This window comes from Pteropus vampyrus, unplaced genomic scaffold (genome assembly GCF_000151845.1).
Source record: "Pteropus vampyrus isolate Shadow unplaced genomic scaffold, Pvam_2.0 Scaffold2158, whole genome shotgun sequence".
NCBI lineage: Eukaryota > Metazoa > Chordata > Mammalia > Chiroptera > Pteropodidae > Pteropus > Pteropus vampyrus.
The window spans coordinates 175,250-190,405 of NW_011890939.1; the positions used below are offsets into that span (position 1 = coordinate 175,250).

Here is a 15,156-nt window from a genome sequence, read left to right on the forward strand (position 1 = left end):
CCTAACCTAAAACCCCTGGTATCAGTTCTGTTTAAAGGGTTAGAGCAGGGAGTGTCCTTGCCCTATAGTCAAAAGATTTGAGTTTTATTTTATACTATTTAATTAAATATTAAAACATACACATGTGCATATACACAAATTTACACATATGTGTATGTTTCAGTTACAAAAGTAACTGAGTCTCCCTGAGCTCCATGGTGTTGTTTCTCTTCCCAAATGTTTTTCTTGATTCTCTCTTGCACGTTATTCTTTAGAAATAGTATTTCTTGAAGGTTCATGGTTAAGGTGGGAACTGGATACTGGCTCTAGCTTCTTTGTGGCAGAGTAGAGGCAAGCACCGGAAGGAGAGATGTCCCCAAGGAGCCCTGCAAGAATGGAGAGGGAGGAAGCAAGCTAAACAGAGACAGTTCTTGTGAGGTTTATTAGTCACTGGCGTGTTTTGAGCTGCAGACATCCTTCTGCCAGGATGTTGGTGAAGGGCAGTAAAAGAATGACTACAGGGCTAGTTTCTGTTCTCTGTTGTGGCAGCTGCCATCTTTCACACAGCACTCACTTTTCAGTGACTCATATTCATCACCCCCATCATTCTGCTTATTAGTTTTTATATGTACGGGGATGAGAATGAGGTAGATGATGAAGGAAGAGAAATATGGTACTGTATCATCTCTTAAAAGCTCATTTTGTGACAGAAATATTTTAGAATATCATTGTATTCCATTTTAGATTTTGACTGATCCTTCTCAGAAAACTTGGAAGCTCAAAAACATGAGCAGGTCTTGGAGCCCTTGCTAGGCTTGCTTTCAGGCCCTTCTGAAGCTGTACTTTCTGGCTGTGGCACTGTCATGACCACACCTCTGGAGAGATACCACATATGTCACTGTCAGGTGGTACACATGGTCCTTTTCACCCTAACTATTCTGAAATTGAGGGTCTGTTTAGAAAACGGGCTACTTCTTAGTTATTATATAGCAGGAGTAATATCACAGGAAAGGCAACACAGGAATGGCCATGACCAAAAAAATGTTTGTAGCATTCATAGTAAAGTAGCAGAGAGTACCCCACAACCAAGTGTGTTTGTATATAGTAAGTGCTTGGGAAGCTTGCAGTTCCTATCATTACCCTCCTTACAGTTATGGAGAGGACTGAGAGCTTACTAAAGATTCCTTTATTCTCTTTTGTTTCTTGATAATGGAAATAGAGGTATGTGTCCATTTGTCTCTTTCCTGGGGCAACATTCAATGTGAAAATATTATATGAACCTAGATTGGCCCTGAAACATCCCCTTATACTAGAGAGTGATGACAGGAAGGGGTACCTGGTCTGTGCTTAGGGATGGGAGCTGCCATATTCTCTGACCCTGGGTTGAACAATGAGTTCATTTGTGGCCTCTAGCTTAGAGAAACAAAGAATGGGGAAGACTGCCTGCATCTCCATCTAACTGACCATTTTATTATGCTATACTTTTATAATCTACTCTTCCCATTTCTTCCTAGTTTTAACTGCAGATTCAGTTGTAAGTTGCTGAGACATATGCGTCATATTGAATTATGGGCCCGTGAGAGTCTAAGAACAGTCAATTAAAGCCTCTTGTATTGGTCTGGGTTCAGTCGGGAGAGAAAAACCACACAGTAATTGGATCGAGAGAGGTTTAGTATAAAGATAGAAAGAATTATGAACTCTAACAGGGGGTTGAGGCAATAAGGATTGGCTCGTAAGAAGTAGAGAGAATGCTTAAGAGTATAGGAATAGCAGCTACAAGGAGCAGCTGCTAATCCCAGGGCTGAAATAGAGCCCCCCAAGGAGGAGCCTCTTCCCCACCCCAGAACACGCTGCCGAGACTCACAGAATGACAGAGTAATGGCTGTGGTGCGATGCCCGCAAAACTTGCTAGAAATCTGAACTTGAAGGAGACCCTCCCTCCAGGGTCTCAGGGAAGGCTGTTCGCGGTGGGTCCATTGCAGGACCACCGAGTTGAAGGTTGGGCAGTGAGGATGTCTGTGTGCTGCAGGCTGCCATGCACTGCGGAGCTAGAGACCACCTGCTGCAAAACCACCACGGGCTTCTGGCTGCTTCTGGCCACCATGCCTCTAGGAACTGGACACTGACGCAGCTATGTGTGCTGCCGGAGGCTGGTGCCGAAGAAAGCCCTACACCCAGGATCTTGCCAAGTGAAGTGAGCACACAGGACCAGGATGCAAATCCCTTTCCTCCATCAGATCTCTTCAGCGCCCTTTACTGAAAAGGTCCAGTGCCGGCCGACAAAAGAGAAAGACCACTTTCATAGAGCAGGCAGTAACTCCTGTAACCAGCACACCAAAGATATTCCAGTAATATTCCATCAGGAAATAAGGGGGTCTGTCTGCAATAAAAATCACTATGCTTTTATATATTATTGCTAGATTTATAGATTACATCTGTCTTCCTGAAGAGTTAAAGGAATTGAACAAAGAGCTTCCCACCTAATCCTGTAATCTGCTTTCAAAAACCCAACTTCATCTTGTGACAGAGGATAGTGAGCTCTATGGGGAGAGCGAAGGGCTGATACAGGATCTAGAAGAGGAAGAATGTGCAAAAGAGACCTGGGAGAAATTGAAGCCCTAGTTATATGCTGGACATCATTACATTGACGGCCGCAGATAGTCAGGCCTCCTGTGGCCTTCTCTCATTTCCACATCTTTCGGTCACACTTATGGGAAAACTTAAGTTGTGGTAGCTAAAACAGTTCCTTGACTTTCTATACATATACTTCACAAAATTTAAAGTTAATGAAAGAGAAGAAACCTTTTTTTTCTATCAATTTATTTAAATAACAATTCAATTGCACATCATTGGTAAACCAGTTGTAACAATATGAAAATCAGAATTCTGAAGATATCTGGAAGCTTAAACATGCATCTAATAATGCAGAGTATTCTGTAATATTAAGGAATGAAAAATAAAGCATTGACTCCCAAGTTGGGATGATTTATTTGCACTTAAAAATACAATTTCTAAGATGACATCTGTTTTCAGAATGTCTTAATCTTAAAAATAGGCTACCGAACTGTCATCTTCAGGATGAAAATTTAGATCTCATGTCAGCATTAGATGATAATATTAACACAAAATCAGCAAGCAAATACAGTTGGGAACACAGTTTTTATGTTAAAAATATGAGTTCACAGTTTTCTTCTTTCTTTTTGACTTATATGGATAAAATGCTTTTATAGCTACAATCTATTTCACTTTCTGGTACCAGAGTCAATGCCTACTTGATCAGCAGATGGATGCTCCTAACACGAGACGAATGCTTTTTAAAGTGAGCAAAAAAATATAAAAATTTCAGTTCTTCTGCTTGATCCTATTGTTTTAATGAGTAAAATATACACGAAAACATGTTCTATGTTAAAAAGAAAGCAACTGGCAATAAAATATTTGTAGATTTGAATTTGAAAGGATTGTTTTCACTTGATTTGAGTAAAATGTTTTTTTCTGTCCTTCCATACTGAAATACTCATGGTTTTGGTTTTTGTTTTTGCCTTGTCATTGAGTAAAGTAGACCTTATGTTAAGCTTAGTCACAAAATAAAACTCCCACTGACTTCCTCTATCAGCTTAGATGAAGGTCAGTGTTCAGCGAGATAACCCTGCTGAATCAGAACTAAAATAAGAATGTAATTGAGAGCCAGAAAGGTTGATGCTGAAGGCCACCACAGCCATATAAGGAGCTAATGGGTGCACTAGAAGGATCTCCTGGGTAAGCTGGGCATTCTCTTAAGTCAACACTCTTAGCTAAAAATATGTTGTTCTATACTTGAAATATAGGTCTTTCTCAAATTTGTCTATTTTCATCAGGATACAATATATCCTTTTGAAAAGATGTTTAGGAGTGAGTGAGAATATGCGTTAGTGGGTCACACAATGCAAATGCCAGAGAGATTTGAATAATGGAGGAACTGCTACAGAGACATTTTCCAGTGAAAATTTTTAAAAATTCAAAAGAAATATTGCCCAACCTATAAAAGATAATTTTAAGAATTTTTTTCAGTTGACCAAACACTGCTTATTTGAGTGACTGGGGATTCAGTGAGAGAAAAGTTATGAGTGAGTTTATAGATTTCAAACTGCAGTGATGATAGTTAAATGAGTTATCTTTGCTGAGAGGAGAAAGTCATGCTGAAGTTCATGAGCTAGATGGAGCATGTCTGAGTTTCTGGAGAGGGAAGCCACATACCAGCATTTGTCTACATGTACTAGAAATCTTTGATCATCACTATTAAAGATAATTCTGAACAGTCACATTGCAACAGTCCTGTGTTTATTTAAACTCATATATGCGTATATGTATTTTAAAAAGAATAGAGATCAAAATTTTAAATTGCTTATCTCTAGATGGCAGGAATATGAGTGAGTCTTCTGCTTTTATAAATTTTCTATAATAAATTATATTACTTTTGGGCTGCAGTGGGTGGAGAAATTAAACTTGTCAAACAAAATAATGCAACCCAGTGATCCAGTCCCAGAGTGCTCACATTTCACATTCACGGGGCTTAAAGAAACTGGGGCTGCCCCATTGTTCAAAGCATTTGTTAGTTTTCTGCTATTAATTATTTTACCCTTTTTTTTTTTTACTACACATTCTGCTGCTTTCCCAGTCTTGTTTCGTATCTTTCTTTCTAGGGTGGATTCCCTTTTGTGATGATATATATGTCTTCATTATTGTAAAGACAGAGTGGCTAGTTGCGGACAGTCAGGTCTGTTGTGTTTGTGTGGGGCAGGAAATGGGTGGGGAGTTATAAGTCTTGAACTCTGTTGACTTTTCTCTGCACATGGTTCAGAATGTCTCTGGATAAAGTAGACCTGGGTGAAGAGAGTGTCATGGAGGAAGGGGAGAACACTGTGATGAGCTTCATTTTCGTCTCTCTCCTTCACATTACCCAGGCTCCGTATCCTTTACATTCTGAAGTCTTTTGTGGATGGGTATTGTTGTTTGGGTACTGTGGGAAAACTTTTCTAGAGATCGTCCAGAGTAAGGTACTTCCCAAGATATGGGCTGTTAAGTGGGCTGTCAATACTTATTAACCCTTTTCCTGTTTAGAAAAAAAAAGTGCGGCTTGCTGCCAGTGTTAATTTAATACCATGCATAGGAATACTACGTTTTCTAGAATTTGACATTTTCAGTGATTGAGAATTACTATATTTTGCAAATATAATACCACCACTAAAAGCAGAATGCTATAAATAGAATGGCATTTATTTCCAAAGACTATCAATATACTAGAGTGATGCAAAAATAATAATAAGACCAAGATATTTCATGGCCAACTTTGGTAGTAAGATTAGGACTGTATTCTGTGAGTTACCTCGGGGTAATTGCTGCAGCCACAGGCGCCGTCAGCGAATATTCTTGGGGTAAATGGGAAATGGGTTAAACTGGTTGAGATTAAGTAACTGAACTATTTATTTGCAATAATTTGTGCCTTTTATGGGCATAGTATCTATGAACTGTGGAGCTGAGCACCTCCGGGACCTGCCTTGTGTTACAGATTCCTGGCGCACTGAGGCAGCAGGCTGCAGAAGCGCCCCTCCTGCCTGCGGTCTCTTGGTGCATCTCTGCCTGTGGGGCTTAGAGAATAAAATCAGGGCAGTTTTTCCTCAGACACCAGAGTAGGAATTTCTCCCTAGAAACACTGTATTTTAACTGATGATTTTAGGACTAAAAGTGTGCCTTCTAGTTTACTTACTGAAAAGTTTCAACCTGAGATTGAATTGCATTTCACTTAGTTTCTTTATGAGAGATAAAGATGCTTTAAAACATCACAAAGTTTGGAGTGCTATAAAATCTTCTGTTTCCAACACCAAGGGTAGTTAGTCTAACTTGAAATGAGTTTCCTTTCAAAGGGTGTTACAATCAGGTGCGAATAGCCTTTTCTGGTTACAGCCTCCTTGTCACTGCTAGATTGGTCTGAGTATTTGTGATGAGTTGAAGGCCCTGGAGAGAGTGGTTGCTGGTATATAAGGAAATCATTACATAATCTTTTCATCTTTGATAGATGGTAAAGTTTTTTACTTAGTCTCTTCAGTTATTTCTAACATACTCTAACGGGACCAAAGAGGAACTTCCCTGCTTTTATCATGATCCTGAAAAGCAATGTCAATGCAAATAGGTAACAAATGTGCAGTTTTCTTCATTTTAGATTTGAGAAGGTGTGTGCCTTATTTCTCTCTTACTCTGTTGCCCTTATTGTAATGAATAATTTCTTTTTGCTTGTGCATTCAGGAATTAGGAAACAATTTGAACAAAGAAAAATGGTATATTAATTGCAACTCCATATCCTTTTATGGCCAACCTTTGTCTCTTTCCTCACTATTTATTAAAAGAAAACAGTACATTTGACCTGGATGCTTGGAAATGAGAAAGAACTTTCCAGCTCCATTATCTTTACTTGCATATCATGATTGTTTTGTTTTTAGTAGTACGGGAAAATCAGATTCAATTTTCCATTTGAGTAAAATAGAGAATCACAGTGAAAATAATTTATTTTAACCAGGCCATCTCAACAATTTGAATACCCTAATATTCATGAAAGCCTTTGACACTGGAGAAGCTTCATTCTAATAGTTGTTATTGCCAAGTGCTTGGTGTGGCCATCCACATACAGAATTGTATCTGGAATGACGAAAAACATGTAATAGTCTTTTTCCTACGTTAGCGTCCCATGTTTTAGAGGCAGTAGGTCAAAATGTTCAGCTTGAGTTTTAAAAGCTACATAAACGAACTATTTGGTAGTAATGCACATAATTCAGTATTTGCTGTTTGAGAGATTTTAATCTAAAAATGTCAGTTATTAAAAAGTTGATTTTTAATTTTGACAACCATGTGCATGATTATATCTAGGCTTTTAAGTATTTGAGCTCCTGAAAATAGCTGCAGTTTATTTTTGTATGATAGTTCTAAGTAGATTATTTATCTTTGGCTATGTGTTATGTCAGGGGTGGAATTTGTTTTGGCTGAAATCATGGAGTTGGCTGGACTGATGTTATCTGAAGCCTTGCAGCGTTCTTTATGGAACACTGTGGAGTGGTCAGCTTAACATTAAATATGCCATATGTGGTTTGGCATCTAACAAGCTGTTAGGAGTACTCAGCAAGGGTCCCAGGTTCTGCCTGCTATTGTGTGAATGCTCGTGTCCCCCCCAAATTCATATGCTGAAATCTGAACCCCTAAAGGTGATACTATTAGGAGTTGGGGCCTTTGGGAGGTGCTTGGGTTATGAGGGTGGAGCCCTTCTAAAAGAAGTATTACAGAGATCCCTAGCCCCTTCTACCATGTGAGGATACAGTGAGAAAGTGCCGGCTATGAACCAGGAAGAGGGGAGGAGAGTCCTTACCAGAACTTGACCCTGCTGGTGCCTTGATTGTGGACTTCCAGCCTCTAGAACTGTAAGGAATGAATTTCTGTTGTTTATAAGCCACCTAGTTTGTGGTATTTTGTTACAGCAGCCTGAATGGACTAAGACACTGCACAGTAGATAATGAGAAAATGATCAGTTCAGTAAATGATAGAGTATAACACATAGTAGTAGATCATGAGAAAATGTTGAGTTTATGAAATACAAATTTATCTACCCTGGGTGGATTTAAAGAATGTTTGGAGTTCAGAACTATCCTGTGGGATCTTCCTTCCAAAGACCCAGATTAGCCATGGTAATGAGAAGAGCTTTTGGGGTTATAGAACCTCTTGGGGAGAACCCTTAAGGAATCACAGCCCTCAGGAAACTCTAGTTCTTCAGCAAAAAAAAAAAAAAAAAAACACCTAACAGACCCACTGTTTAGACAAAAATGTCTTTTTGAGTACTTTTTTAAAAACAGCCAACCTCACCCTACTTCAAGGACCATTTTGATGCCACTATAGTTGGAGCAGTAATTTCTGTCAAGGGAATTCAGATAAATATTTTTCTTATGGATTGTTTGCATTTCTTAGAGCAATATTAAGTGCCAAAAATGGTTTGAAGGTAACAAAAGCCCTGGATACAAAACTTGAGCAATGGTGTTCATTTGGCCTCAGATTACCCCCTTGTACTCTTGGAAAAATAACACACATTTTTTAGCTCTGCTGTATGGTAGCCAGATAAGAGAAGTGAATGACAACTGACTCACCTGTGCAGTCCTTTTGGGCAGATAGTGCCACCTAAGCTCTCAGTGGCCACATGGTTACCAATACTTACTCGGGGACTAGGGCACATAGACAACTTTACTCACTGAGCACTGGGCACTGAAATAGAAATCTCCATCTTTAAGTGCTTGAATAATTGATGAAGGCACATATATCTATATATTTTTCCCCCAATTACATTGTATGCTCATAGAAACAGAGGATGTGACTATTCACTTTAACAGATGCTTCTTAGGTACCCTTAAGTCTGTTGCCCCATGAGCACATAGTAAAAATTCCATATTTTAGACATGATGTAAAATAATATAAGTAAGTAAACAGTGAAATAACGTGAGCAATTATTTTTTAAGAAGCTATCGACCTTAGCAGAAAAGCTGCTAAAGGAAGGGCAGCCCATTCATGTTGCCACAAGCCTCTAAAATACCAGAGGTTGCTTACTCACAGTTGCAGTGGTGGGCACATCCAAGCCTTCCTGGTTGGCCTGGAACCCTCACTTTATTAATTAGTTCCTTTGTTTCGGCATAAGCAGCATGTGCAAGGTACAGAGTTTCTCTGCCTGGAGAATTTATGAAAATCAGCTGGTCAAGGTCTTTCGTAGGGAGAGGAAAATGGGAAGGAGATGTGTGATAAAAGATCTGGCTCTTCCATGTTCCTTTTTTTTTTTTTTTTTTTTTTTTTTTCGCTTAAAACCAACCTCAGCCTTTTCTTCTCCCTCCCAGCTCCACATTCCTCGATGATAGAAAGAAAGGAAAAGAGGATAGAATAAGATCTGGCAAAACAAAGAGACAAAACCACAAATCTGTCTTAATATTCATATAAATACTGTTATATTGATTAGATTAAATATTTTATTAATATTAAATATTTTATTAAATAAATAGTTTATTAAAATATTTAAAATATTACATATGATACCTTTGATTACAAAACTTGATTTGGATCAAGGTGACTTCTGTTGAGGAGTTTTGTCTAGGATTACTGTGTGTGCTTGACCCCCATTAGTATAGACCCAGCTGGGAGTATTCTAGAAAAAAAGAAAAGTCTCCTACCTACTTCCCCTTAACAAAATATTACTTAACTAACTTGAAAAGTTAAGAGAATTCTTACTGCATTTCCAGCACTAATCTGATTTAGCAGAAGGACATTGTAGAACTGACTTCATTGAAGGTGTGGAGCAATTTAGGGGCTGATTGCGGCGGGGAGGGTTAAGATTTCCTGTTCAAGCAGTTTCCTGGTGGCTCTGGTAGTAAGAACCGTAGCCTGGCTGTACTGCAGGCCCTGGGGAAAACAGATTTCAGAACAAAACCAGATTTGCTTTTATTTCAGCTTAATGTCTTGTTGATGATCAAAAGTCAAGTCATTCTTTTAGTAAACTCTTTAGTTTCATCAAAAGGACAGTTAAGATTAGTAGAATGCACATATACATATGCATACATATACATATATGCATACACACACACACACACACACACAGACACAGACACACACACACACACACACACACACCTATTAAGAGACTTTTCATTTTATACCTCTCCGTAGTGTTTGCATTTTTTCCCAAATACATGCATATTATTCTTTTTCCTTTTTTGTCAATATAATTATCTGGTGGGATGAAATTTCTGACTTCTTTTTTGTACTTATCTACACACACACATACACACACATATACTTAATAAAAATTGGGACTGCAAACCTATTAGATCAGCTAAAATAAGAAATAATGGTGATACCAAATGCTGGCAAGGATGTGGAGAAATTGAATCTCATATATTGCTGGTGGAATGTAAAATAGTACAACCACTCTAAAAAATAGTTTGGTAATTTCTTAAAAAAACTAAACATAGACTTATTATACAACTCAGCAGTTTCACTCTTGGACATTTTCCCCAGAGAAATGAAGACTTAGGTTTACACAGAAACTTATACAGTGCTCTGTTCACAACAGCCCCAAACTGGAAGCTACAATATTCTTTAATGGGTAAATGGTTAAACAAACTATGGTATGTTCATGCCGTGGAATACTACTCAGCAATAAATAGTAGCAAGCTATTGTGTAACAACTTGGATGGATTTCCTGCCTTTCTGGATGTTACATTTTTGGCATGTGAAAATTTCCCTTGGCAGGCTAAAGGAAAGAGAACTTGTCCCTAGCCCTCCTGGATACTGTTTGAGCTGAAAGGAAAGGGAAATCTTCCAGTACATACTTCAGTATTCTGCCCTGCAGGTTGGTGTCTCTACGTAGCATTACCTCAGTGTTGGCAGAATATTTTTGATCTGATGATATTTCTAGCAGGAGAATGAACCTGATTTACAATCACTGGACCTAATACAGATTAAGAACTATAAAGAATATTGTAAACAAAATAAGTAAATAGAGTCTGACAGCTTCTTTACTTAGGTGTGGACAAAAATATATCAGTTACTGAAAGCACTGATGCAGGATGGATTTTATAGAGATAAAAAAAACAAAAACATTGGGTTGGGTATCTGAATTTGAATTTGGGACCTTCCACTTACTAGCTGTGTGACTTTGAGCAAGTCACTTAAGTTCTCTGAAAGGTAACTGTAGTCTTATTTATTTTTATATAGGATAAATTAACTCCACATAAAAGCTAATTATAAAACTGGCAAGTCGGAAGGATTATTGCTGAGAACATAGTGGTGATGGGACTCCCTTCTTTTACACCCTCAAATCATTGTCTAGAAACTTTTCCCTGGAAAGGACACATCCCCATGTTCATGTACCAGTATACAGAGATAGAAAAGTTTAAAAATAATTAAAATAAAGACTGTTTTTGAGTTTTAGAAAAAGGAGTTGTCTTAGGTGAGGCAGAAATGTGAATAGAGAAGATAATGATGTTAAGAGGGAAGAAGGATTCTGGGCAGAAGGCTTATATGGCTCCCTACTTCCTACCAGGCTACCCCTAATTCAGTGTATTATATTTCTGGTCTGAAAGTCAGTCTGTGTGTCTGTGTGTCTGTGTGTGTCTATTTCCCTCCCTCCCACTTTCCCCCCGTCACTCTCTCTCCATACCTTGCTGCCTCCCTTTTCAATTCCAATGGTCATTGTAAAAAAAGAAATAAGTAAATAAACCTTGAGGTTGTTTTTTTCCTGTTTAAAAAATGGTGATTTTCTTGTTCCATCAGCCTCAGGCTTTGGGCATGGGAAGGTCCACAGCTGTTGAGTTCTGACCTGTACCCTGAGATCATTAGGGCTCAAAGTGGGAGGACCAGATCTCATTTTCTGCTTCTAGTTCCATTTTGTACCCTTTTCTAGTTAACCTTTTTTGTCCTCCAGTAGTTGTATTTAACTATTTTCTCACATAGAAATTAGAATTAGACTACCTCTGCCACCTACCTACTAGTTATTCAACTAATTTGTGCTTCACTTTCCTCACCTGTAAATAATACCTACCTCATAGGGATCTGATAGTGAGCATTTACTAACACTTAGATATTGTTATTTATAGTTACTACTTGAGAGTCTTAGCTGCACTTTGTCTTTTGTTGATGATTTCATGGCTCTCCTATCTAGTGTGATCTGCTCTTTTGGTCATTGTACCTTTTACCTATTCTCTAGATTTTCTTTCTCAAGTGCCCCTTGTTACCTTGATTTTGGTGGGGTGGCACAATGGTGCTGAGAGGACTGGGATTGAGAAAGATTCTGAAGCCTTTCACCACCCATGGTACTACTACATCATCGCCAGCTTCATTGTTGACACTACCACAAGACCTGTAATATGGCATAGTAAGACATACCAACGGCATCCTTAGTCATGATAAAGACCAAGAAATATGGCTCACCTAAGTCAAGGATTATCTGGAGGTCAAATAGAAAGAGTTCTAACTAAACTCCAGCTCGTTCCTATTACCTCTTGCATCAGTTCATTGAACACATTATCAGACTTTTACTGTGCTACGCATGAGGATAAGTAAGTCAAACATAGCTCTTAATTTCTCTGACTCACAGACTCCTGGGGGAAGGCAGCCATAGGGCTTATCTGGCAAGCCTGCCCTGGGCATCACGATGCTCCTCAGAGTGTGCCAACAATGCCAGACTCACTGAGAACTTAGTAGAAACACAGAGTTTCCGGGGGTGTTTAATACACTCTCCAAGAGATTCTGATGTCCACCGAAGCACAGGAGCACAGTGTTAGTGTTGTTGAAGCCTGGCGACAGACGGCCAAGGCACGTAGATATTTTTTCCTCTTGGAGGCTTGCCTACCAAGCAGCCCTCTGTTCCTTTAGTAGTGATTATAGGCACAGTCCATCTGGAAGGCTGCTCTGCAAGGCCTGGGTCACTCCTTTGTGGAATGTTTTCTAGAGCTTCCAAACTGCCTCAGCAGATCAGGACTTTCAGGCCAACTGACTGCTTTGCTGCTGGAGCTCTTAATGTGAAGGGTCGGGAGCGACCCTGGCAAGCCCTGGGCTGACGTGTGTGGGGACAGTGGGAGTGACCCTGGCAGGGAAGCAGGGGAGGCCTGGACATTGTTTCTCTGGTCTCCTGTCCTGCTGCTCTCTATCCTGGGCTCCAAGCTCAAAAGCACCGACTATGGCGTTCCCGGGCCGGGCGCGACCCTCTGTTATCCCAGAGAATGAAGAAATCCCCCAGACAGCCCTGAACAGTGTCCACCAGGCTAATGGAAATGAAGACGAGAGGGCTGTGTCCAAACTGCAGCGCAGGCACAGTGACGTAAAAGTCTACAAGGAGTTCTGTGACTTTTATGCGAAATTGTAAGTGTCTCCTCTCTTGGGGTTCCCCTCTTCCAGATCTAGCCTTCCTGGGCTTTCAGTTCACTAGCCATTTATGGTTTTATTTTCTTGACTCTCATCAGGGGCTTTCCAGGGTGATGCAGCATATTCTTGCAGGCAGGTAGGTTGCTTGGCCAAGCAAAACTTCTGCTAGATGACATACATATGTAAAGCAAAGTGCTACTTTTGAATTAAGAGCAGTATCGTCTGAATTAAGAGCAGTAGGTTCCTAATAATAGTTTTTTTTCATTATATAGTCCAAAAGAGAGGTTCATTTTCATTGTTAGGATTTATAACAAAAATTTTACACTCTACACCTTCCCATAAATAAAAGGCAGATTGGGGAAAACTGAAAATTTGAATTACAGACTGCTGATAAAGGTCCAGATTTTTGTTATGTTTAATAATCAGTAGTTTGAAGTAGGCCAGCTGGGTTTCTCAGTACTGTCTCTAGGGGACTGAGTGAATGAAAAAGGATGTTGTGTAACTAGCATGCATATATATCATTCAGTTAACCCTAAAAGTTAATCTAATTCATATTATTAAATGGGTTTTTAGCAAGCAGTGTTTAAAAAATACTGTAGAGTAGTATTTAGACCAACTCATGTAAGATTGTTGATCTTATACAAGGTCGTAAGCTTAGAATTATTGCAAATCCTCAGTTTGTCAATAGAGAGGAGAATTTAACGGACCCGATTCTCTATTTCCATGAATCCTTTTGCTGCAGTTTTGCAACAGAGGTCATTTATTTTTACAACTCCTAAAGAGTTCTTTTTAAGAGTAATTGGGCAATTATAATTACTCTGTAACCAAAATGCTTGATTAACTAACCCTCAGGATGCTTTTTGAATTTACACAATTGTGCATTTTAATGCCAGGAAATTTGTTTCACATGCTTCGATAAATGCGACACTTAAATAATAGAAAGCTTGAAGATGTTAAGTTTTATGTGTGGTTGATTTTTAGAAGTAGATCAGCTAAAACAATTATGACTGACCAGTTATGAACATTTCGTACTAAGACTTTGATAGATAGATATAGATATATAGATATATTCCCCAATGTATATATTTCTTGTCATCAATTTTTGTTAAAAATTTTAGTGAAAATTCTTTTCTGAGAAATTATCAATTTATTGTAACTAACTGAATGACAGCTCTATCATTCATGACTTTTAAAAAGTAACTTCTGTCATGTGTATTAAATTTAAAGATCAATTGTAAAAAAAAATAAAAAAGTCAGTGTAGGTTCATTCATTGTAACAAATGTGCCACTTTGGTGGGGATGTTGATAATGGGAGAGCTATGCATGTGTGGGGACTGGGAACATATGGGAAATCTCTGTGCCTTCCATTCAATCTCTCTGTGAACCTAAAACTGCTGTAAAAAATAGTCCATTAAAAAAAAATACATAGTGCCTGGGGATCAAGGACAAGAAAGGAAAGGAATATGTAAACAGTTCAGTAGGTTGGTGAGATTATTGGTTTTTTTTTTTCCTGAAAGTTTCCTCTAATGTTCTGTCCCTTTTCTTTTCCTCCTTGTTATGATAAGGAAGACTTTTTCAAAAATACATATGACATTATCTCTAAAACTAGTTTATTTTTCCTGTATATGGAAAAAAATTATGCTTTTTATAATGTGTCTATTTTCTAATTCTAACTATTTGGTATTTGAACTTGAATATAAACAGTCTGTAGTATTAAGGTCAATGATAAACATTTTGATCTTGGAACCCCTTTACACTTCAAAAAATTTTTGAGGTCCCTAAAGAGCTTTAACTTTATCAATATTTACTGAATTAGAAAATAAAACTGAGAAATATTTTGTATTTATTAGTTCATTTAAAATAACAATACGCTCATTACACAATAATAAATATTAATATTAATTTTTAATGAAAAATAACCTAAAAATAAAAGCTTGATGTGGAAAGTGTGGCATTATATTTACATTTTTACAAATCTCATTAACATCTGTCTTAATAAAAGTTTCTCATAACTGCTTCTGCATTCATCTCATAGAGATGTAGTTAGGAAAGGGAAGACCTTTGAACTCGTGAAAGGATCACAGTAATCCTTAAATTTTGAGTACCACCAATGTAGGTAGTAATGAATCAGGACATTCCAGGATGGCCTAATTGTCTAGCTTTTTTGGATTTCTATTAAAATCATTGAGGAGTTGGTAAATCTTTTGAGAGGGTTTTTAATTATAATGCTTTATATTTGAGTAACATCTTCTGTTTTCCAAA

General features: G+C 38.2%; 1 protein-coding gene across 15 annotated transcripts in view; it reads left to right on the forward strand.

Moving 5' to 3' along the window:
* Positions 1 to 15,156, forward strand: part of LIMS1 (LIM zinc finger domain containing 1) — a 142,124-nt gene that overhangs the window by 99,266 nt on the left and 27,702 nt on the right. Inside the window, exon 1 of one of the 15 annotated variants that reach the window (XM_023526674.1) lies at positions 3,717 to 3,735. The exons of the other annotated variants lie outside the window; for them this stretch is intronic. The gene's annotated coding sequence lies outside the window, so the exon portion shown is untranslated. Of the gene's footprint in view, positions 1 to 3,716; positions 3,736 to 15,156 lie in introns of those variants that run through there. 15 annotated transcript variants of the gene reach the window in all.